This window comes from Cotesia glomerata, linkage group LG1 (assembly GCF_020080835.1).
Source record: "Cotesia glomerata isolate CgM1 linkage group LG1, MPM_Cglom_v2.3, whole genome shotgun sequence".
NCBI classification, from domain to species: domain Eukaryota; kingdom Metazoa; phylum Arthropoda; class Insecta; order Hymenoptera; family Braconidae; genus Cotesia; species Cotesia glomerata.
In genome coordinates this window covers 24,255,502-24,279,318 of record NC_058158.1, presented here as the reverse complement: position 1 = coordinate 24,279,318, position 23,817 = coordinate 24,255,502, and the positions used below count along the sequence as shown (strand labels likewise).

The 23,817-nt window shown below is 30.5% G+C and overlaps 1 long non-coding RNA gene across 2 annotated transcripts; it reads left to right on the top strand.

The window, feature by feature from the left end:
• The first annotated feature begins 7,113 nt into the window (after nucleotides 1-7,113).
• LOC123264366 lies at nucleotides 7,114-9,575 on the top strand. 2 transcript variants are annotated; one of them, XR_006509317.1, is made up of 2 exons: nucleotides 7,114-7,556; nucleotides 8,544-9,575. It is a non-coding gene; the product is annotated as an uncharacterized LOC123264366 (long non-coding RNA). The 2 variants fall into 2 exon arrangements; XR_006509314.1 differs by having other exon boundaries at nucleotides 7,114-7,699.
• Nucleotides 9,576-23,817: the final 14,242 nt, after the last annotated feature.

The window sequence follows — 23,817 nt, the reverse complement described above, 5'->3', positions numbered from 1 at the left end:
GGTAGAGCCATTTAAAAGTAATTTCAAAAAAACCACATTTCAAAAAATTTTTTCTGTAGTTTTTTTGAGATTTCTCAAAATCTACTGGTTCGAATCGGTCCAAATGGTATTCAAAATCTAAGTTTGGCCAAGCCGTTTCGAATGGCACCAACTGCGATAGAATCGGTCGAACCGTTCAAAAGTTATGCGCACACACACACACACACACACACACACACACACACACACACGCATACAGACATACGGACATCATCGCGAAATCGTCAGGGAAGCTTCCTAGGACCTCAAAACGTCAAGATCTGATGAGAACTCCATTTTCAAAAAAACGGGGTAAAACCAATAACTTCCCGATTTTTGAAAATTTTCAATTTTCTTAGCGGGAAGTTAAAAATTCGATACAAATTTCTTTTTCTTTTTGTGGCTTTTAACCATCAAATTTATTTATTTTCCATCTATTTCGAACGAATCAGTCGAAATTTCGCAAAAAATCGAAAAAAAATTTTTTTTTTCTGGGGCACGACGGCCCCCTCCCTAAAAAATCATATAAAAAAAATTTTTTTTTTTGCTAAAGCTATTACCATCAAAATCTAGAGATTCTCCTCCCAGAAAACGGCGTCGAGGGAAAATCACGATTCTTACGAGTCTTGAGTATCACCGAGAACTCGCAGAAAAAAAAAATCAACATGTAGCAAAAAAAAAAAAAGACTTTAATTAAACAAAAAAAAAAAAAAACAAAATAAAACAAAATCAAAATCAAAAAATTTGAAAAAAAAAAAAAACATTTAAAATATAAAAATGATGATTGCCATTGTCTTTATTGCTATGGACTTTCCTCAGAGTCCTCAGAGTCATGGATTCAATGTAAAAATTGTAATAAATGGTCTTATGATTTTTGCGCAGGTATTGGCGAAGATTATTCTGACGAATATGTTTGTGATCATTACGAATAATCGTATTTTCATTAAAATATCTCGATGTGATTTCCTAATCATCAAGCATTTATATTTCATGCTTTATTCAAAGTTTAATTTTTCTTTTTACATTGATTGAAATCACAGGTTGAGTTTTCAGGTTGAGCTTTTAAAATACGTAATATCTTGAACCAGACCTTTTTTTTATATTTTTGTCAAGTCAAATTTAGAAATATGAATTGCGTAAAATAAGACATCCTTGGAGGAATTCAAATAAATTTTTGAGATTAGGTTTCTGTCTGGAGCAGAGGGTACCGTGATCAATAATTAATAATATAATTATTATTATTTTAATTTCAAAAATTTGTGTTTTCAATTTTTTATAAGCTATATTATTCAACTTTTCATTAAATTTTTCAGTTTAATTAAATTCATTTTGATTCATTGACCTGAAAAGGCCTAAAATAATGAATTCTTTAAATTCGGCATTTTTTTTCGAGTGATCCATTATGCCCCACGTATCACAGATTGGCCCGAAATATCATAAAAACATCATAAGGGTCATAACTTGACGGAAAATGGAAAAAAAAATTTTTACCTAATTTATGAGAGGGGCCGTTATGCCAGGGACTGTCGAGTACCACTCTCCCCTGTATGACTCAATTTTTTGTAAAATGTTTCAGTTCAATTAAATTTTTTCTGATTCATTTTACCACAAATTTATCACAATTAAAAAAAAAAAAAATTTTTTTTCGTTACAATTTTTTTTTCGAGTGGTCCATTATGCCTCACATATTACATATTGGCCCAAAATATCATAAAAACATTACAGAGGTCGTAACTTGAAGGAAATTAAAAAAAAAATTTTTCCCTAATTTTTGAGGGGGGCCGTCGTGCCCCAGGGGGCCTTCGTGCCCCAGGTTCCCCTACTTTGTTTCACTGAATTCGAATCTGAAATCTTGTTCCTTTAACGTTTTAAAATTAAAAAAAAATCTCGAAAAATCAAAAAAATCGGGAAAATTTCAGTTATAAACAGGAGAAAAAAATCTATTAAACACGATTGTTAATGACTTGGGTGCATTTTCATAGATGGAATATGATCTTAGAATTGAAAAATTGACAAAATTTTAAAATCTTTAAAAAATAGCATGTAAGGAGAAGGTACGAAACCATATTTTCGAATTTCAGACTATCGTTCATTTGTATCGAATTTTTAACTTCCCGCTAAGAAAATTGAAAATTTTCAAAAATCGGAGTTATTGGTTTTACTTCGTTTTTCGAAAATCCAGTTTTCATCAAAAACTAATCAGCTCTTAACCTTGAAAACCTGCATCGATCGCCACCAAAAGCGTCAGAATCGGTTGATGCGTTCGTGAGATATCGTTGTCGAAAAAATCGAAAAAAGTGTTTTTTTGTAATAACTCCGAAATGTTTCATCAGATCAATTTTCTTGTTCCAAATAATTTATAGAGCTCAAAAAACTACATCGATCGCCGCCAACCGCGTGAAAATCGGTTGATTTATTCAAAAGTTTCAGTAGTTTGAAAATTTAAAAAATCGTATTACAGCGAACTTTGATAAGATTTTTGAGCTCGAAGAATTCAAAAGCATAGGAAAGCTATATGTTTGAGCTTGGAGAGCTCAAAATAACACATAAACTGTATTTTTGAGCTCGAAGAGCTCAAAAACGTCATAAGTGCAATTTTAAGCGCCTAGATATGGAATTAGCGGGTAGTTGCAGGGATGGCTTTCAGGGTCAACCGTTTTCCTAATTTTTTTTTATTTCAACAATTTCGATTTTTTATGATTTATTGCAATTTTTTGCCTTTTTTGGGGTTTTTTGGATTTTACTCAAAATTTTGAGGGTGTACGGGCAAAACTGACTTCAGATTCGGATTCAGCGCGTCAAAATAAAAATATATAAAGATAGGTAGGTTCGGTCAACAGTACTGACAACTTTTTTTTTGTGTGCCGGTGTAATTTACAAATTTTTTATTTTACAGAACTGATTGATACTGTCAATATCGGATAGAAATGAGTTGTAATGCCTAAATTATCATTTTTTTCTAAAATTTTTCGATATTTGAATTCAAAAATGTATGATTAATCAAAAGATTGTTCAATAAAATTTAGATCTGATTATTTTGAGGTCAATCGGCCGTGCCATTTTAAAGAAATTTAAAAAAAATCAAAAGAAAAAAAAATTTTTTTCCAGTTTTTTTGAGATATCTTTCAGATTTTTTGGCCAGTTGACTCAAGATTTCATAATTGTTTTTTATGCTTTGAAAAGTGCGTTAAGTACTGTCGAAAGAATTAAATTCGAGCGGTGCGTTAAAAAAGATATTACTGTTTGAAAATCTAAAAAAAAAAATGTTGGCTTGAAAGAATTTTCAGCGTGGAAATTTTTTCAGGTGGCTTACCAAGTCAACCACTTTACAGATTTTTTATTGCTTTTAATTCTGAATGAATGAATGAATGAATTTTCATTTTGAGGATAATTATATTATATCATGATAAAATTACCTTTATGTAACATAGAACTACCTGATAATCATGATATACATGTATATTCAATAAGCTTAAAAAGTATAATACTTATAATACTTTAAGTATTTTTTTGTATTTGATAAAAGGAGTCTTATTTTATTATAAAATATAAAAAAATTTATTTTTTCAGAATTTCTAAAGAAAAATAAATTTTATTTACTGTTTATGAATCTTTCAATTCATCAGGCCTTTTATTTGACTCTTTTCAAAAATTTTTAAACTATTTATCAAAAATCAGGTAACTCTAAAAACGCTTGATAACATTAATTCCTTATACAGAGAGCTGATTACATAGATATATCGCAGCTCGTTGCAATATCGTGGGTTTTGGAATTTCTAGAAATAGTTGGAGGTTTAGGTTATAAGAAACCCAGAGCTTTATTTTAGCGGATAACCCGGGGACATAAGAACTCTTGGAGAAGGGAAGAAGAGGGTAGGGGGGTAAAAGAGACGACAGCTGAGGAGAGGTCAAGAAGACTGAGACGAGCGAGGGTAGTTCTCATGGTACTAAGTTGTATTGATCCTAGGTTGCACAGAGGGTGGAAAACCAGGCAGCCAGGGTTAGTACGTGTTCTTAATCGCCAAGTGACCGCCCTACCTCTCCTACTTTACAGTTCCCACCCTCAAGTGAAGGCGACCGTGTTTCTATGGGTTCTCTTTCCATTCCGCGTCTTCTCTCTCATCCTCTTTATCTATCTTACCCTATACAACTCTCAAACTTATTGTATATGTGGATGTAGGCGTACTAACGTGTACCCTACCCTACCTCTACCACTACTTTAACCCCTCAAGCGTTCCTAGTTTCAGAGCTAAACCAAAGGGTTGTTTGTATATTTTGTTGTAAGAATAGTTAAGAAAATTTTCTTTTGTATCTGGAAAGATAAAAATTATCCTTTTTCAATAAAAAAATTTTGTTTAACAGCTCAAATTATTTTGATGAAATTCGTAAGTCTGGCTTGATTGTAATTGGCTTCGCTGAATCAAGTTATGCAAAATTTGAATTTCATTTCCAACTCTCAATTTAGCTGCATTTCACACGGGATGTCTCTCACGCACTTTTAACCCTCGTCTTTACAGTCCGTTCTTCAGTTCAAATGATCAAAATGAAAGCAGCATCTCTTCCATCAGATGGATGATAGGCCAGTTGTACCGGTTTTAAACAAAAAAAAAAACTCAGAACTTATCTTTCGATAAAGTTATTTATTTTTAGTCTTTATTTTTAAAATTATTTATATAAAGAATTTAAACTATAACTTTAGTTTTAAAAAAGGCCAATTGCGTAATTATCGTTTAAAAAAATTTTTTTTTTTGATTATGATGTATCTTTCTTTCATCTTTCCTCGAATTTATGGAAAATTCAAAACTTATACGTTTATATTTTTTTAAGTTGAAAAATGTTTTCCATTTTAAATTATTTAAATAAAAATACATAATAATATTTTTATCGACGTTTCATAAATGTCCACAACAAAACTGGATACCGTTTGTTGATTATTCTTTTTATTCAAATATATATTTACAGTATAAAAAGAAATTGTAAATACATTTTTCTTGAGTGACCATTTATTGTAAATTTTCAAAATTAACTTTGATAACTGTAACCAAATTTAACTTTGTAATTTTCGATTTATCAGACTGTAATCATAAAATTAGACAAATTTTTGATGTTGTAGCGACTTCGAATGGATTATTAAATTGTGGTTACACAGTAAAAAATTCTGCGTCATTGCGTCAAGAATCTTAGTGTTAAAAATTTTTGTTTTAAATATTTTTGACGCAATGACCCAAAATTTTTTACTGTGTATGATGGGTAGTCGAAATAATCAAAAATATTACAGAAATAAAAATTTTCAATTCAAAATTGATAAAAATTATATTCTGTAAATATTTATTAACCAAATTTTTAATTGTTATCTTACTATTTAGTGGTGTCAATTTATGACTCCTGTACTCTAATATGTCTGAAAACAGTTATCAATAGTCCGTGTGGTGTTTTTTGAAATTTCCATCACGTTTTTATTTATTTTTGTACCTCCCAATCAACATAGTATGGAAAATTTTTCTTTAAGATCAAATACTATTTTTTTGACTTCATTAAAATAAATTCAAATATTTTCAATCGATGCTTCCTATCGATGGTGTAAAGCAAAGAGGTTAAATTGATTTTTTGAGAAATTAATAGGAAAAAATTTCTATATATATATATATTGTTGAAAGGAAAAAATATTTTTTGATAAATAAATTAATTAGTTAAACAATATATAACAAAATCTATTAATTTTTTTTTTTATTTTAAAATATTGATTTCCATACTACGTTAAATGTCTATTAATAATTAAAATTCAATTTACATATACATATTAATATCTGTTTTGGGTATGTAGATAGTATTTATCAAGATTGAATACATATATGTATTTGTAATAAAAATTTTTGAGCCATGTAAGTATCATACATGACGGTACAAAGGAAATAATGACATTACTCAGGATGAAATTGACATCGAAGGAGAGAAATATAACCAGATGGAGATGACCAACGGTACGTGGGTGAATGCAATTTGAAGATGAGAGAGTGAAATATATGAGAAGGAAAGAGAAACAGAGAGATTTTCACGAAATACCAGTTTCCAGTGTATAGTCTCAGTTGAATTATGCTTGTATTTCCCGTCAGCGCATCCGATGATGTCTACGGTAATGTAACTGAAATGTATGAATATTTCGGTGTAGTACACACGCTATGCATACAGCCACTCTTCGCTCTCCATCTCTCTTAAGCACATGTCATCCAGAAGTATGTTACAAGTAAATGTGCGAGAGTGTATGTGCTACACGATTTATTTCCAGGCATATCCGTGAAATTCTGAATACATCCATATCCTTGCTTCCCTTCAATATTCCATCTTTAATTTCACATACGAATAATAAATCATACGTCATCTAAATTCTAATGCAGCTTCTAATTGGTGATAAATTTTGGTAATAATAGTACATAATTTAAAAACAACAATATTGCTCTTCTTCACAATTTATTTTTAAATTATAATAAATAAATTTTTTGAACATAAATTCACTTTTCAATTTCTTGTTAAGAAATTTTTTGAAAATGAGAACTTTCATGTTAAACTTAATATTTTAATCTTATCTTAAACTGAAATGTGCATCTAACATTAATAATTTTTGAATAAAGAGAGCGATTCAAAATTTAAATTTATTTGGAAATTTGATTTTTAGAAAGAACAAAAAAACTATTTTTTCAAAATATCATTTAAACAAATTTTTTAAAATTATTTTAAAATTTCATTCAATATTCCATTCAAATCTCTCTAGATCATTTATTTTAAGTAGAACTCTAATTTTAATAACATCCTAAAAAGAAGAAAATTGCAGTGGAGCGATTCGATAAAAAAACGAAAGAAAAAAAGAGCATAATGTTTTTATGTACTTTCGCTTTTATTTATTGGGTCATCGATTTCCAACTTTTTTTGCCCGTTTATAAGATTCACTTTCTCTCGTATTTAACTTTATTTCTTTGGAATAGTAATAGCCCCACCACGATTGTTAAAGTTTATTTGTATTGGTCAACGACCTTCTTGAGCCGCATGCGCGGTTAAAAAAAAAACACGTAGCTTATATTATTTTCTCGTGAAGCTTTGGCGTCGTCGCGGTTGATAAAAAAGCTTCGTTGAGTAGAGTAGCCCGGGCGTGAGCGGACGTCAGTATTGTAAGTAATTCCGTGCGATATCGCGGGATTTGTTAAGCACAAAGTTTAATTAGGGATGAGTGAACTTGTAGGTCGATCGAACTAGCAGTAGGGAGAAAAAAATAAAAAAAGGTGAAAAAAATCGAGGGCAAGTCGGGAGATAACTTAAGGATATTACTCGTGTGCTATTTAGTGTCTTTATCTTTGTCTTTGCAATGGGTAAAAGCTGCTTGCCCTTACAGGGATTGCTTAGTGTGCTTGCGCATCTTCTAAAAAATTGAGTACAGTGGAAGGTGTGAGGGTGCAGAGAGAAACTGTGAGATAATATAGACGATGCCAAGACCACGCCTCTTGTCTAAGGTTACCCCACTCTGTTGGCGAATTCTCCCACCGCTGGTATTCAAGAGGGGATCTAAGATTTTTCCACTACCCTTTCTTGAATATACATATCAACCAGTCTCTTTTATTGATCCATCCACTGTACAACAGCTATCTTCCATTTTCTTATCAATTTCTTACATGCTACTTTTGTTGATATGGTCTGACAGAACTTGGCTTTTTCTACTTTTTATTATACTTTTTACTACACAGAAAGAAAGATTTCTTGACTGGAGAACAAAATTCTTGGCTCAAGTAAATTTTCGATCGCCCGAAGGAAGACCGAAGTTGTCTTGGCCGAAGTAAAAATTTTTCTTGAAATTCTATTCTTGATGGAAGTAATTTTTTCTTAATTCAAATTATCATAAATACTTGATACAAGAAATTTTTATACTTGATCAAGATTTTTAGATACTTTAGGGAAGCAGTGCCACCCACTTCAGCTGAGAAAAAAATTTTCTCATCTTGAGAAAATTTTTCTCTTGAATATTTGATACCCATTTTAGATTATTTTAGCGCGCAATTATACATATTGAATGAAAAAAAAATGATTCAATATTATTTGATTTTCCCATTTGACATGTTAGTCAATAGAAATATTAATGAAAATTTACTATCGAGATATTTAATTTTTTGGAGCAAGAGAAAAATTTTCTCAAGACAAGAAAATTTACTTCTGTCAAGAACTTATTTTTTTGGAGCAAGAGAGAAATTTTCTCAAAACAAGAAAATTTTCTTGACTTAAATAAATTGACTTGGATCAAGATACGTATTTCTCGAAGCAAGGGAATTGATTTTTTGAAATAAGTGAAATTTCTTGTGTCAAAAAAAAAATTTTTTTTTGCCCAAGTAAATAATTAGGAAGAAAAATATTTTCTTGGCTCAAGTGAACCTTTCTTTCTGTGTATACTTATTGCTGTCTTTTTATTTATTTTTTATTATTTTCATCTTTATGTCTTCAAACAGCCTTATGTATATTTAAGCGACTGTCTTTCATGTTTTTAGATGCTAACTTGTGGATACTACGAGATTTCATGGTGGGCAACTCCGGGTGCATCCTAGGGCCGATAGTAAGAGAAGGATTATAAAGCGAAGAGAGAAAGAGAAAGTACTCATAGGTCGGGTGCTTTAGCTTGAGGCTGTTAAACACGGTGGGTCTTATCGGTAAAACTGTTCTATACGGAATAGCAGCCGTCCAGCCATTGGCCACTAGAATATCTACCTTATATGTTTCTCTCATCATGCAAAACACACACACACACACACACACACACACACACACACACACACATTTACCTATGAACATGTATATGTATATGTTCTTTATACGTTTGTATGCATATGAGTAAAACCGTTTGAACGTGTATCTCTTGAGAGCTTAGCAATGTACTAAAGTGCAACTACGTCATGGATGAGTGTCTTGTTGTATACCTTTATACAGGTTGTATTTGCACCAAAGTCAAACTAAACTTTCTCGATTACTATCGTAAAAATCAAATATATAAGATATTTATCTATGACTTTATCTACTTGTTTATTTGTTTATTAATAGAGCGAATTTTTGCAATTTGCATAAATATATAAGACAGATATTTATTAATAACGATAATATTTATATGATATTGATTAATAAAAAGATGTAAAATACCTGTACATTAAGATTTTCGTTATTCAACAAGCTTGTTTTTTTTTCTTGCAGCGCCCTCTAAATTTTTAGCTTTTCGACGATATATTTCCAATTTAAATAACATAGTGTTTTGTGACTTTTGACATTTAATTTTTTCCCTCCTAAGCAACCAAATCTATACAAGTAAAAGATACATATTCTCGTAGGAAATTAAATTCTTTACAAAACAGATTTCCTATAATTTTTCGATAAATTCAATTCTTTGAAAGATACTAAAGGTTAAAATGATAAAAAGTTGAACTTACAATTTTTTTTTAGGTCATAAGCTGAAAATTTAGAGGACGCTGTAAGAAAAAAACAAACTTGGTAAATAACGGACACTTTAAATAGACATGAATTTTAGAAGGTAACATTTTTGTTAATTTTTGGTATAAGAATGATTTTGGTCCTTTTTTACCATAGTAATGAGCATATGCTTGTTTACAGATATAATGATAATTATTAGAGTTAAAAAATTATTTTGCATTATAAAAAAGTAATTTACATTTAGTTAAAGATTCCTTTTGATTTTAATTTAAAGCAGCTAAGTGATCCGTTAAATAAGTAATCTGATTTAACAGAAATTTAATCTATTTTTCTTCAAACTATCAATTTAAATTCATTCTCGAAACATAAGATATCTGATCCCTCTTTTCAAATCTTTGGTTAAAATTATTTGATAGTTATACTTTAATCTATTGAAAATTTTAGATCTTTTGATAAGAAAATATAAATAATAATCGGTTATTAAGCCAATTGTAAAATAAATCAAGATAAAATGTTAAACCACCAGAGTATTATCTTTATCAATACGTAAGTAACTGTTACAACTTCATACATAGACATATACATCATATCTATGCATGTGTGTATGTATATTTTGATAGTGCACTATCGCATCAGCGCCAATTCCGTTTATTTTGTACTTGAGTATATTCCCAGTTCGATATATATATATATATATATATATATATATATATATATATATATATATATATATATATATATATATATATATATTTATGTATACCTATATATATGTTCAGAGATAGTGTACTTGGTATAGACAAAGAGAGTAAATAAAGTAAGAGAGTGAGGTTGCGGGGTGTTAAAGGAATAGGAGTATGAGTGCAGGATGCAAGAGACGAGCTTTCCAGGGCATTAGTGCTCGAGCTTGGACTAAGGCTTTCTCTAGAGGTCTCCTGGCAACCAAGCCTATCAAACTATCTTATGCTCTAACCTTTAGCAAGCCTTTTAACTCTCCATCTCTCTCTTCTCTCTGAGCTTTCTATATATCTCGGTCTCTCTTATTCCTTGAGCATCTACCCAGAAATCTCACCCGACTCCCAGCCACCCAACCACCCACGACGACGACGACCCAGGGAATCTCACTTGGAGCCCTTAACAACCGACCCCTCGGGAGAAACTGCGAAATTGAGAAAATTATCCTCGCCCAACCGTTGTAGAGACTATACTCCAATCCAAGGGAACCATAACACTATTTTCTGTTTCTCTTTCTCTTTCAGTTTTATCATTCACGCTAGTTCTTCCTACTGGGGGGTTCAACTACGATGACCGTTTGCTATAATAGAACTCGAGTACCCGTGTGGTTTGTCGGCCATCTTAGTTCTCGGGAATTAAGGAGAATAGATACCAGCCGAGAGTTTCACATGCTATATATACCTATACACATTGTTTCTTTTAAGTTTCCGGGGATTTTATCTAGCGATTACAATATAAATCATCCAGTTTCTTTCGCTATTTTAAAATTGTGGAGCTTCTAACTAGTAATAATAATTATGAAACGATATCCAAAGTGCACCAAACAAAAGAATGTAATACAATTAAGAAAAAAAAATACTCGAATTCATTATTTTATTTTTTTATTTTTTTAATTACCGTCGGGGAAGAATTTTCTCATTTTTAAAAGAAAATGTATATCTTGATATAAGATATTATATTGATATAAGAATCTTATAAATTTGAATGCAGTAATTAGAATTGTTAACATTTAACGAACTAAAGTTTAAGATAAGTAAGGATTTATATTTACAGCAATAATTTAGATATATATACATATAATTGTAAACATTATTTGTTTTGTAATTGCTTTAAGAAAGAATTATTTTAATAAATCGAATTCCTTATTATAAATTATCAAATAATATGTTACTTGCAAAAGAACTAAAACTTTATTCAAATAACGTGATAATTAACTTTTTATTTCCATCCTACTCAGAGTTATAAATATTTGCTAAAGGAAATCAATAAAATTTATAATTATTTTGAATTATTGAGTTGTACTTAATTATTGAATTCATACTGCCTTTTACAGATATATTTTAAACGCTTGGAAACTATTCACCATTAATAACATTTTTTCACTAAAATTAAGAAAATATAAAAAGAAAATTAAATCGAGAATATGAAATAATTATGGTTATTATGAATTTTTTTCTACCAAAAAAAAACTTTTCTTCTGTAATAAATGCTTAAAATTATGAACGTTTTCTCATTTCTAATGATAAAGATTTTCTTAAATTCATTTTTTAACTTCTCGCTAAGAAAAATTGAAAATTTTTTTAAATTCGGGAAGTTATTGGTTTTACACCATTTTGTAAAAATCGAGTTTTCATCAGTTCTAGACATTTTGAGGTTCTAGAAATCTTGCCTGATTATTTTTACGGTGATGTCCGTGCAGCTGTATATGTGTGTGTTACATTCCAAAGAGTATCGTTACCATTAAATTTCCTGAAAATTTGAACCAATTCGGCTCGCTAGATTTTGAAAAATCTCAAAAACAAAATTTTCGAAAAATTGATTTTTTGGTATAACTTCTAAATGGCTTTATCGATCAATCCCGAAAACTATTTAGTTCTTAACCTTGAAAAACCACGCCGACCGCTGCTAAGCCGGTCAAAATCGGTTAATTCGTTAGTGAGTTATCGAAAACGAAAAATTTAAAAAAAAAGTGTATTTTTTAGATAACTCCGTCATTTTTTTTTTTGATCGTTTTTGATGTAATGATATAACTATACAAGCTCAAAAAACCACGTCGATCTTCTCCAAGAACGTCAAAGTCGGTTGATTGGTTCGTGAGTTTTCGTTGTCGAAAAAATTCGAAAAAACTCAAATTTTTCCAAAATTTTCGGTCTGACCAATTTGTGTTTAGAAGTAAATCATATGATTAGGAAAACTGCGTCGAATGCTGCCAACCGCGTTATAATTGGTTAATTCATTCAAACGTAACTGCAGTTTGATTATTTTAAGAATAATGTTTTGTTATACTTCTGTCAGACTTTTGAGCTCGAAGAGCAATTTTAATTCATAAGTGCAATTTTAAGCATTTAGGTATGGAATTAGCGGGAAGTTGCAGGGATGGCTTTCAGGGTCAACCGTTTTCCTAATTTTCTTTATATACAATGGAATATTTTTTTGATTGAAGCTAAAACTACAATTGAAGTTAGGAACATTCAGGATAAAATATTTATTTACTCTATTAAGCATATAGAATAAAATAAGTAACGTAATATCGTTGTGGACGTTAAGGATTTAGCGGTATCATTGGAATTATTATTTTTTAAATATATAGTTGGCGATGCTTGTTACACGAAGACAAGCTAGGAACTTGACGGTAAACTGTGCGGTGAGAAAACAGGTAAATGGAAATGGTACAGAGTAAAAGCGAGAATACAAACTGTATGTTAATAAAGGTGGTAAGATGAGGAAGTGGAGGAAGAGGTGTTTAATCCAATCCTGAGTTTGTTCTTTCGACGATCGACGTAATCACTGGCTTCTCGTAGTTTCCACTCAACTCTAGTCACTCGAAACACTGCTCTCGGGTATACCAATCAAGTGGGTGTATACAGGTCATTTACTTTCGCGTAATTCTGTAATGTTATTTGCTCTCGTAAAATTCTAACAAGAAAGTACATGTGTATGTGTGTACAGTCAAATAGTTAAACTTGTCAACAAACAAATAAAATTTTGCACTTGTTTTTTAATTAAACTCATGTTTGAGATTAAATTTTGTAAATAACAATTAATACCATCTTAATTAACAATTTGTTATTTTTTTAGATCTTCGAGAGTTTTTCAAGATCAAAATTTTTACTGGCTCCATTGTATATTACTTGCAAGTGGATAAAGTAATGTACATACATTTATAAAACACAAAGAAAACGACGACGATCTATCCTTCTATATTGACACTAAGCTTAACTTCCGAGAATATTAAATCAATAATTTCAGCTTCAATGTTACACGAGATAATATTCTAAAGTAAAGGTAGGGTATTAAAATTGACGGTAGTATTATGTCTAATATATCCATTTAAGAGTACAACAGGATATTGTTACACTTATCCAGCACATGATTTAACCAGGTTATCACATACAGTAGTTAGTAATATATTAAATTTTCTTGTCAAGTATGATTTTATATTGACAAAATAACATTAATTGTATAAATAAATATTATGATTAAATTTTTATCTTGTCAAAATTTGATACAAATATCTACCTCAAATATCAAAGATGACGATGATGACACAAAAATATGAATTTCTATTTTCACGAAACACAGTTTGATTATTTTTATTTTTAATAAGATGATTAACAAAATAAATATATTTATAAAAATAACCAGGGATGCTGCATCGAGAGCAGCATCCCTGAGACTGCTGAGGAGACTATAAGTTTTGTCACTTGAAATTATTTAAACCAGTTCCATGTCTCACGCTAAAATTCTGCATCCAGATATTCTTCTTTTTATTACTTTTCTCATTTTGCTTTACTATATTCATGAACTAGGGAGATGACCACAAGAAGATTTCGTGAGAACACACACTGATCTAACAACTTTTTGACTGGTACTTTTATGTATTCATGCTACATCTTTTATACAATATCGTTTTTTCTGCGACACATAAAAGACGAATCGTTAAATATATTGCGTTTTTTGACAAAAAGATGAACAAATTATAACTTTAGCACGAAATCAAACAAATCAATAAAAATATATTGAAAATTAACCAAGTGAAATGGAACTGAAAATAAACATTTTTCGGAAAAATACCATCTCAAACGAGTATTTTAACTTTTAACACAATTTATTCAAGAATGTAAGAAACATTTGATATTTTTTCAAATTTAATTTTTTCCAAAAAGATTAGATTTTTATAAATTTATTTATTTCATACTCCTAAATGTGTTGAAAATTGAAATATTAAAGACAAAATTAATATAAATAAATAATTTCAGTTTAAAAAATAATTTAAAAAATTTTGTTTCATTTTACCCCGGATTCTGCGATGCTATTTATTTATAACATTATATATTACTTTGAAGATCGCTGAATACTTGATAATATCATTCAACTTGTTGTATACACATGTACTTACTAATAGATGAGATATGCGAATATTGAACCAGTCAGACAAGTTTTCATTCGTCGTTTTTAAAGTATAAATAATAATTATTGAAAATTCAAGCATATCTCGCAAAATGACCGGTGGGCAGTTAAGTAGCGTGAGAATATCGAGTGGTCCAGAAATAGAAGCTTCCTCCTTGCAGTTAAACTGGTTTTAAATATAGCACAGCAGTCTAGACATGTGATATGGTACTTGATCATTTTTTTTTAGTCCTCTTCTGTTTAAGATACTCGGATGAGACTGAGTATTCTTCTGTTCGTTTCATTTTTGAATATTATGAATCATGAATGTTTAATAACTAAAGATGCATAAAATTTGCATTTGGTATATTATAAACTATAACTTCGATAATGCAAAGCTTAGTTGATCGAGTCTATTATAAACCATGGTGAGATCCAAAGAAATGGTTATTATTCTCTTCTTGACTGTTACTTGAATCCTCTGGAGCAATAATACAGATCCGGTATTCGCAAAATCACGCATTGTTGCGAGGGTATTCGGCCGTAAGGGTTGAATGGTTTTAGCAATGGACGGGTGGCTGTAAGGCGCTTCTCTTGTCGTCATCGACGTCGACGACGCCATATTTGTGTGGGTTGGCGAGAGAGCTGCAGCTTCGAGCTTGGCCGGTTTCCTAGGGTGGGATTCTAAGCGAGCAAGGATAGGAGGGTTCTGAGCTGAGAAACTGCGACTGAAAGTACGCGGGGCTCAGGACGTAAGGGGAAGGAAACGACTCTAGCATATAGAGTGAGTTTAGAGGATTCGTTGTCCCACTCACTTGGAAACTTCAAGACGTCGATACCAACGACGCCGACGCGGATCATTCCTGTTTTTTGGTGTTTATGCAAATATTTCTTATTATTTTTTTTAAATTTATTTACGTGATTGATGTGACGTAATAAACTGACAATTTAGCTTTAAAGTAATATTTTTGCCATTCGGCTATTTGCCTTGGCATTGAAATTGAATAAATAATATTTTTATTAGGTATAATAATCTACATATTTGAAAGAATGAGGAAAATCATGTTTCTGGGAGATATGTATAAAAACATGGGTTTTCTTAGTTGAATTTAATATTATTGGAGAGGTTTTGATTTGAATTTGTGCTTTTTCAAAGTTTCATATGGTTCTGAGCGATAGTTAATTTATTGTGATGTGTTTTCGAAGTAGCTCTAAAAAGTAAATTTGAATTTAGCGCTCGATTTAAAACCATTTTTATAGTTTGATTTGAAATCATCAGTAAGGTTGACCTGAATTTATTCTTTTTTAAGACGTTATATATTTTTTGGTGGTAAATAATATTCTATGTCAAGTTTTTGGAGCTGTTTTGAATAGTTCGTTGGTTCTATGAGCTTGTTTCGTCAGATTTTCAATTAATTGATACTGTTGTTGAGATGTTTTTTAAAATTTTGTTTTAAAAATACACCAACTATGTATATTATGATAAATAATATCCGAAAATCACTGATAGAAAATTTTTTTTGTTCACAATTCATTTTTCTCTTCTGTTACCCCCCACGGAAAAAATATATATCCAGGGATATATCTCTTCAGAATATATCCTGGTATATATTCCCGGATATATACCAGGATATACTCAATTTTGCCGAAAAGATATATGATAAAACAGTATATATCCTGATATATATGGGGTATTCCATGCCAAATCGACCACTTTTGAATTCGACCCCTTTAGATTTAGCTGAAACTTTATCATTCTTTTCTACCCTTTGAAAAACATTTTTGAGAATTTTTTCAAATTTTTTTGTTCAACCCAAAAAAAGTTTTGAATTTCCCAAAAAAGTAGCTTTTTTATTTTCAAATAGCCATAACTTTTTCAGACATTGACCTTTAAGTACCTTTTTTTTAAAAAATTTTTGTTTTTGAATGAACTTTTCGAAAAAATACACAAAAAAAACTAAATATGATCAATTTCATAAAATAATCGGTTTTTTTTTTTTTTAACAAAATTGTTATTTTTTCAAAAGTTGGCCACTTTTTTTTTTTTATTTTTTTTTTCTCAAAAAAAACTTCAATCAATTTGACAACTATTCCCGCTCATCCCGGGCAGCGCCGATTTTTTTTTATATTTTTTTTATTTAATTGAAAAAAAAATTGTCAAATTTTCTGAAATAATATAAATTTTTTTTTTCAATTAAACAATCTTTGTCCAAACAAAGACACAACTAACTGTATGACTAACTAGCTTCTATAGCTAACGTAGTCACACATATTTACTTACACATTCACACGTGCAAGCGTCTTCGTTTTGAACGCACTTGACTGGACACTAGTGCTCTCTCTCTAACGCATAAAAGGACGTTATTTTAATCAATAATTAATTATCTATGCGTCTGATTGAAAAATAGCTAAGGACTTTTCGTCTCAGAATTATTTTGTTTATCAGATGCTACAATGGCGTCCGTTACTTCTGGGACACCCTGTATATTTTTTCCGTGGGGGACGTGGTGATCTCAGGTTACTAATTATTATATTATAGATGATTGATTGATCTGAAAAAAATTTTTAATTTCCCGCCATAGTAATGATTATAAAAAATTGGAAAGTTATTGGTTTTACTCAAATTTTCAAAAATCGAGTTCTCATCAGATCTCCATGTTTTGAGATCTTAGGAAACAGTTCTGACTATTTTTACATGGTGAATGCTTCTTCGGAGTTATCAATGCTGACACTTTAGCCAAGATTTTGAGTTACTAATTTTATTAAAATGTACATATTAAACTTTATTTCAGTGCTAATGTTCCTTCTATAAGAAAAAAAATTCAAATCATAAATTAGACCAGCTGGCAATTCAAGTTTTGTTTGAAATGGTCATAAATTTTATAACTCAAAGCTTAGATATAAATTCGTAGTACTACATTATATGAAAAAAATAGGGCATTGCACAAAGTAAAACAAGAGTGCCATCTTAGCTGTTGCTTTTTACTCGAGCAATCAGCATTCGCCCTCATGATAAACACAAATATTTTCCAATTACAAACTGAAATTTATCGTTCACTATTGATTATTAAAAAATATTTCGGATTATGAGGTAAACGTATATAAGTATAACGAAAAATTAGAGTTAATTGACTTTAGTCAGCCTTTTTGTAACATCTCTTTTTAGACGAATTTTCTAAGAACACTACACCCATTTCAATGAGAAATAAGCTTTTTAGTGCTTTAAAAATGATCAGAAGTTGTTTTAAATTAGGGATCTGCAATTTAATGTCAACAGGGGAATATTCTGGTTGAAGCGCAGGGGAATCGGGGAATATATGGGAAAGTAGCTGTGAATGTCGATGTGGCACCTATGGGGGCAAAAGAGATGGTTGCGGGGGCCAGTGGTGTTTGGAGGTTAGACCGCAGTTACAATATCGCTTGATTAGAAATGTACATCGCGTATATGTGCGAGCCGCATACCCAGATGGTGGGTGGTTGCCTGGGCTGATGCATAGCCAACTCTATGGTTTAATATACGCTTGGTAGAACTTACAATAAGGAATTGCAATAGTGAATGCACTGGAGGACACCTACAAACTTCTTTTTTATTGATGAATCGGAAAAATTAAATACTTCAGTTGATTAATTTCATAGGTGTAGATTTTTATTGTTAAAATAGGTATATACAGACAGAATATTAAAACAACAATATTAATAATACATTTGTTTAAAACTGAGGTCGAATAAGGAACATAATTTTTAAAAACAAAAAAGATAGTTTAAAATCATTTATATGGAGCAAAATAGTTAACTCTCAGTAATCTGTTGTATTTTCATTCGTAGTAGGGTAAGCACCCCAATAGATGGACGGTTAAGCAAACTCTCGTGTTCTATTAAAAAAAAAATATAGTAATATACAGATAAGTTGTGATAAAGTAAATTATATTTATGTAAAAATATATAATTAACCAGGAAAAAATAAGTAAAACTTCGTAAAACGTTGTAGTAATCAATAAAAAAGAAAAATGTAAGAAAAAGTCCAAAACCCCAGTAGATGGACAAAATCTCCACACGGAGAGAAATGGATGGCGTCCCGACTAGAAATTTCGTGAGGCATTGCCGAACAATCAATTCGGGGCAAGTTTGGCTTTCCGAACTTTGGCAAGCCTAATTCACGCCTTATTAATTCCAATATAGGTAAGCCAAAGTTCGGCACTGCCATAGTTTTTCCAAGCTACGCCCAAATTCGGCAAATCTTTGGTAACTGTGATTTCATGCAAGTCAGGCATACCAATAGTATGTAAAACTTTGGACTGCCGTTGGTTTTCCAAGCTATGACCAAGTTTGGCAAACCAAACCGGCAAATCTTCGATAACCGTGATTTCATGCAAGTCAGGCATACCAATAGTTTGTCAAACTTCGTTCTGCCGTAGGTTTTCCAAGCTTCACCCAAGTTTGGCAAACCAAACTTCAGCAAATCTTCGGTAACCGTGAGTTCATGCAAGTCAGGCACACCAATAGTTTGTCAAACTTCGTTCTGCCGTAGGTTTTTCAAGCTACACCCAAATTCGGCAAACCAAACTTCAGCAAATCTTCGGTAACCGTGAGTTCATGCAAGTCAGGCACACCAATAGTTTGTCAAACTTCGTTCTGCCGTAGGTTTTTCAAGCTACACCCAAATTCGGCAAACCAAACTTCGGCAAATCTTCGGTAACTGTGATTTCATGCAAGTCAGGCATGCCAATAGTATGTCAAACTTCGAACTGCCGTAGGTTTTCCAAGCTATGCCCAAGTTTGGCAAACCGAACTTCGGTAAATATTCGGTAACCGTAACTTCATGCAAGTCAGGCTTACTAATAGTATGTCAAACTCCTGACTAAAAATTGTAGTGAGGAATGCTGAAGAATTAGTGAGGGACAAGTTTGGTTTGCCTAATTCAGGCCTGCCTAAGTTGCGCCTCATAAAAACCAAAGTAGGCAGAACGAAAATTGGCATGCCGAAAATATTCCAAATTTGGTTGTGATCCTGAAACTGTGTGGCATTGCCGAAGTCCGGTATATTATGGAAATGCCGGACTGATTTGTAATAACGGTAACCATAAATAATTGCTGAAGTTCGGCTTGCCAAACTTGGACGTAACTAGGAAAGTCTCATGGATTCCTTAAGTCTGATATATCATGGGAATGCCGAACTGGTTTCAAGTAACGATAACCTGAGTTTTGCCAGTTTGGAGCGAACTTGGCTTTCCGAACTTAGGCTACCCCAATTCGAATCTTTTTTAAAATTAGGCAAGCCGAACATTGGTCATGCTTATAAGTATCTTGAGGCACGAAGTCGCTCATCATCGGCGTAGCGTCGTGGTATGGTATAGGGCTCTCGTGCGTCGGCTACGGTGTTCGAGTCTTGCGTTCGACATGTACGACTTTTAACAATTAATAATTACTATCAAGGCGAGTGTATGAAGTAAAGTTACGTGTTATGTGTAACTGATGTATCTAACTCCTACATCATCTCCTTCCCCCTTGACTTATCAAATCTACCAATCAAAAAAAACTTCTTCACAGAAAAAAACGCTCCAAAAAATAAAAAAAAAATTACCGAAAAACTAAAATTAAATAATAAAAAATAATATTAAATAAAAGCAAAAAAAATTTGTTTTTTTTTTTTATTCATGAAATATTTGAAAAATTTGGTCCTAAATTCCATATTTATACTTAAAATAGTAAAAGTAGATAAAAAAATAAGCGTTTGTTATTATTAATTTTCGCTTGATAATAAAAAAGCTAAAAACCCAAAAAGAATTAAATTTGGATTCTTCCTTGCGAATTTGGTTTCCGAAATGCTGCCTACTTAGGTAGCCAAATTCGGACCAAATGAGGCTTAGGTAATCACCAGCAAGTGTGGTTTCCAAACTGCAGCCTAATCAGGAAGTTAGGCTGAGCCTCGCAATTGCGTTACATCCCAAACTTCGGCCTGGTTTGGATGCCTCACTTACCGCAAGTTTGGAGTTCGGCATGCCTTACTTGCACCAAATCACTGCCTCACTGAAATTTCTAGTCGGGGTTTAACACAATGTCAGTATGGTCTCCAGACCGATACTAAAATAGTATGTGTAATATTGCAATTCAGTATTGTAACGAGTCCCATAAGTATGGCGTTATTTACTATGTAGTATAGTAATGGTGCTATTTTATTTTTTACACGTATGCATAGCAGGCTTGGCAAGACAGTATGGTCCTGAGACCCATACTACATTGCTGATGACGCAATGGTACTAGCGGTTCCCGCTATAATTTTTGGCGTGTTAAGCAATTAAACTCTTGTGTTACCATTAAAACTACACTGATGGAAGGATTTGTTTTTACTTAATTAGCTTTATTAACTGTTAATAAATGATTTCTTAACATCATAGGATTTAATAAATATTTATTAAAAGTTAATTAATTATTTATTAAATCATAATAAATATTTGTTAACAGTTAACGAATATTTATTAACAGTTAATAAATATTTATTAATGGTTAATGAATATTTGTTAACTGTTAAGAAATATTTATTTAAAATAAAAAGCAAAAATAGCAATTTTCTTTAGACACTTTTTATAATTCTATAGGCTGAAATACATGATAATAATTCAATTCACTAAATAAATTAACGATTTCAATATTTAAAAATATAAAAGATAATTATGAGCTGTGATAGAATTTGGTATTTTATAATAAACGTTAATATAATTAATGCAAATAATTTATAAAGATGATTTTTGTTTATAAACAATCTTCATATCATATGACATTACAAGCGAACCAAATTTACTCAAAAAAATATTTATCAACTGTTAATAAATATTTGTTAACTATTAATAAATACTTATTAACTATTCATAAATGTATACTTTCCTCCCAAATAAATATTTATTGAATGTTAAAAAATATTCATTAAAATTTAATAAATTAAATAATTGTATTCAAATAAATTAAATTATTAATAGTTAATAAATCCTTCTATCAGTGTATATAAGGTAAAAGACCCAGTAATTGACACTGGCCTAGTTATTGACACTTGAAATTTTATTTTAATTAAAGAAAACAAATCGACTTTAATAAATTAATAAATGTAATTTTTGAATTATAAATTTTAAGATAATTGGTTTTTTGAGAACATTTTATTTTTTTAATTAGAATAAATTTTTTTTAAATAATCTCTTTCATATTTTTAATAAGACAGACATAAATTCTTGTAATTTTTTAATTGATTGTTGTTATTTTTCTTCTCTAAAACCAATTCATATCAGAGTAAAAATAAAAAAAAAAAAAACAATTATGTCATGAAATAATATCATTTTTCATTTATATAATATATTTCGGACATAACCTACGTCTATAATTAAATAAACATTATTGTTACTCCAATGGTGTTGTAGCTAATATCACAATATAGGCTAGGTCTACCTGCCAAAAGAACTGTACATACGGCAAGCCAGTATGGACCTGACGGCCATACTAGCATTGCGGCATCCGCGATAACTATCGCCAATGTTACCATTCCCGCAATGGTCGAATCATCTATGTGTACAATTTAATAATGGACAAAAATCTTCGATACCATACTGTATGGCGTTCTCGCCCATACTGGTATAGTGGTATCTACCATCCATTTCTCTCCGTGCAGTAGATGGACAGTCAATACCAATAGATGGACACTACTTACAAGCGATATTTTCAATTCATTATTTATATCTGAAATAATTAATTTATTAATTTTTTCCACTAAAAAATAAAGCTTGATAAAATTAAAGAGAAAAGGTCATAAATCGGATGGTAATTTTCAAAATACATCATAAAGTAATTTTATTAATTTTGCAACACCCGATGCTTTCTCATGTAAAGTAACATATAAAATATATTAATATAAAGAATACTAATAATTAATAAATTATCAATATAAATTTATAAACTACAACGTTAAAAACATTTTATGTTGTCTTCTTCCTTTTAATAGGCCTGTTCTCTTTTGCTTTTAAATTTCCTTCTCTCAATTTTTTCTTTTATTCAGCGTTTTCTTATTTCTCTTCAATTTCTTCAATAATCATAATAATACTTTCATTTTCAGTACATGTCTGTTTGCTATAATCTTTACTCTTATTCTCACATTGATTCATCAGTAAAATTGAAAAAAAATAAGAAAATTCATCATATAAACTCAATGTCCATCTATTGGATAAAGGTCAGAAAAGCGTCACCAATAGATGGACACTAAATTCTATTATTTTTTTTCGATTTTATCATTAAAATATTAAATTTCTAGCTTTGTTAGTGAAATCTAAGCGTAATCATATGTACAAATCTTACTTTTTCTATTATTTTTAATAATAATAACAAATAACGTCCACCAGCTATCTGTCACATGCTTACTAGTGGTGGCGTTCTCGGAGCAAAACCTCGAGACGTCCAATTTAAATAATTTTTTTAAACTATTATTTTAAATAAAATGTTAAAAAAAAATTACTTTTCGCTCTCAGAACTACTTATAATTGCTTCTAGAAATAATATCTGTCCATCTATTGGGGGGTGTTCATCTATTGGGGTATTTACCCTAGAATTTTACCATACAATGCATTAAATATCCAAGAAAGCTCTAAAATTATTATTTGTTTAAGAACTTGGAATTATTTTAAAGTAAACGATAAGAAATCGAAAATATTTTTTTTTTATTAAATATTTTTTTTTTATGGCAGGGTTTTTAATAATATCAATTGATCGAGAAAGAACTCTCAATTTTATTAGTAAATTACATTGATATTTAAAAAATAGTAATTTTTGTAGTTTTTCAACGAAAATTTTTCATTTTTTTGAATTCTGAAAAATGGAATAATAATAAAAAAAAAGTTAAATTTTTATATGTTACGGATAAAAATAGAGTGAATCTCCTGTCTGAATAATTACACGAAGTTTATGAAATGTCTCGTCTTAAGCCCTCGTAAACAAAATATAATGCAGCGATGTATTCAAAGCAATATACTGAAATATATGCCAATACATTTATCATATGGGGAAGTCTACGCCAAATCGACCACTTTTGAACCTGACTCCTTTCGATTTGGCTGAAATTTTTTTATCTTTTTCTACCCTATGAAAAAAGGTCCTCAGAATGTTTCCAATTTGTTTATCCAACTCAAAAAAAGTAATGAATTTTTCAAAAAAATTGCTTTTTTAATTTCAAAAATTAACTTATTGGGAC